The sequence below is a fragment of the Echinops telfairi genome, unplaced genomic scaffold (genome assembly GCF_000313985.2).
Source record: "Echinops telfairi isolate 266 unplaced genomic scaffold, ASM31398v2 ScPeMD7_7475;HRSCAF=8513, whole genome shotgun sequence".
Taxonomy (NCBI): domain Eukaryota; kingdom Metazoa; phylum Chordata; class Mammalia; order Afrosoricida; family Tenrecidae; genus Echinops; species Echinops telfairi.
Window position 1 is genome coordinate 29,373,398 of NW_022111379.1, and position 2,404 is coordinate 29,375,801.

At 44.9% G+C, this 2,404-nt stretch overlaps 1 protein-coding gene across 1 annotated transcript in view; it reads left to right on the top strand.

The window, feature by feature from the left end:
* The window catches only part of NIPA1 (NIPA magnesium transporter 1), an 84,267-nt gene that overhangs the window by 13,248 nt on the left and 68,615 nt on the right, over positions 1-2,404 (top strand). The window lies entirely within an intron of this gene.

Below are 2,404 nucleotides of genomic sequence, written 5' to 3' on the forward strand. Positions count from 1 at the left end.
TCAATTCCGCGCTCGCCCCAGGGGACGGAAGCGGGCTCTGCGGGCCAGAGGGGCCTTGGTGCCCTTGTGCTTTCGCTCGGAGCCCGCGGTGGGCTGGGAGGTGAAGCTGCTCTGCCGCCCTGGGGTTCGGATCCTCACGCCCGCCACACGTCATTTGGTTCGCCCAGGGAGATGTCTTTACAACAAGGCCGCATTTTCCCAGGCCCTTTGGTATCGTTTTAAAGCTTCTTGCTTCTCCCGAGCCAAGTGACAAGCTCCTCGCAGGTGCTGTGTCACTCTGGGTAGGAGCAGCACCTGGCTGTCTGGGTGCAGACCCGGTCTGTGTCCTAGGGTGACTGGCCATCCTTCGGCTGCAGAGTTGTTCCTTTGGGGCCCAGAACCTCCACGGTGGTCCCACACCTTTTGCTTACAGTCGCTCCAGAAGCAGTCTAGGAGTCACTGGGTGCCCCCTGAGCAGTGTTAGCTGCGTTCCTGCCCCCGTTTCTCTCTTCCCAGAGGCCTTGTTTGATTTTATAGGGTTTCTCTACTTGTTCCCAACTGTTCATTTCCAAGCAGCCCCGGGGACACACCGAGTTAACATTGCTAATCGCAAGGTCTTTGGGTGTCATTTAAGCATCAGGCACTCTGAGAAAGCTAGATGAGAATCCTATAAGGTCACTGTATCAGAACCAACTGGTGGGTGGGCCCTGGACTGGTTAGGTGAGTTCCCAGTTTCCCAATCTTTCCTGCCCTTTTGCAGTCTTGTAGAAGAAACTGTGTTCTTTTGATCCGGGTTTTATGATCACTCCAAAATGGTCTGAACATACCGTCTGAAGACTGATAGGCGTCCTGCCTTTGCATGAATACTCAGCCCTGCTGATTTTTTCATGTACCCCTGAGTGACCACACTAGAACATAATTTATGTAATTTAAGAACAGTACTTAGAGCTGACTGGGTCAGGTCCAGAACTGGAAGCAACATTTAAGGAGGCCTGTGACACTCTCAGGTTACAGCCAAAGGCTTGTGTTTTTCCAATGTCTTAGGTTCCTGGATGTTCTACTTAGAGCCATCTCTAGTTTAAATTTGAGCCATCTGAATGCAATTGATCTTCAGTTTGGACAAAACTCTAGCTAATTGAAAACCCAAATGAAAATGGGCACACAAATATTCCCCTGGGTCGCTAACATTAAGCCTGAGTGATACGGAAAGTAAGGGACATAGCTGAGTTTTTTCTGCCAGGATCATTGTGCAGAGTCCTGGGACAGAAGTTTACTGAACTCCTGATGTAGCATGCTTTAACCTGAGAAGAGATGCTAGTTCTAGGGGGACTGAGGAAGTCTTTGGTTTGTTAGCTATGTTCTTACAGGAATTGTATTAAGAGCTCTTTTGGGAACCGGGTAAGTGCTAGGTTTATGAGCTGTAAAAGGAAGTAAATTCATGCACAGATTCCAGGACACAGGTGAAATTCTTGGACTGCTCCGAATCTTGAGCCAGAAGTGCTATCACCAGAGTCCTATAATTGTGAATAAAAGTACACAATCATGGACATACATTCAAGAATTTGCCATTACAAGACTTGCTATATATGTATATAATAAAACCAATCTAACTTCTCAGTGTCTTTAGGGTAAGAAACATACATCTAGGCAGGGGCACTTTCCTCATAATTCTTGTGTCATTGACTTTCAGGGGAAGTTTGTTTGCTATGACTGAAAAATAAACTGCTTATGTTCCCTTGATATGAGAATAGCATTGGAGTCCTCCTCTCCCAAATTTCATAACTTCAGTCTAGTCAGGACACAATCCTGAATTGAGAGGCCTTCTACCAAATACCTCACCATTACAGTTCAGCACGGTCAGGATCACCCCAAACAAGAAAAGTCTGAAAAACGGTCATAGCCCTTGAAAGCCCCAGGAGACATGGTGACTGAATGTTAAGGGGTGTCCTGGAAGAGGTCCTGGGACAGAATAAGATAAACTCATCAGGGGAACGCTAAGGAAACGTGAATGTAGAGTTGAGTTAATTAAAAATATATTGAATAAAACTAAATGTGTTTCTGTCCACCTTATGTATTCAAGAAAACAAAACACAGATAAACTTTTTAAAAAAAGAAACACTGATGCTGTTATTTATATCACATTCTAGGTCTTTAACTTAAAGCAAATGAAAATGTAGTGCTAAAATTCCCACCCACTGCCACTTGATTTAAGCCAGCTTAAATAACATATGGTGATGGAAGACAGACCTTTAGCCATCATTGGAATATTTTTGTGGTTTGGGTGAAAGTTTACAAAGCACATTAATTTCCCATTTACTTTGAACACATTTTGTTTCATAGCATTAATTGTAATGCCCTCAGTATAACAGTCTAATCTATTCCTCTTTCCTCCCTAGGGTCCCTGTTTCCATTCAACGCCCCCCCC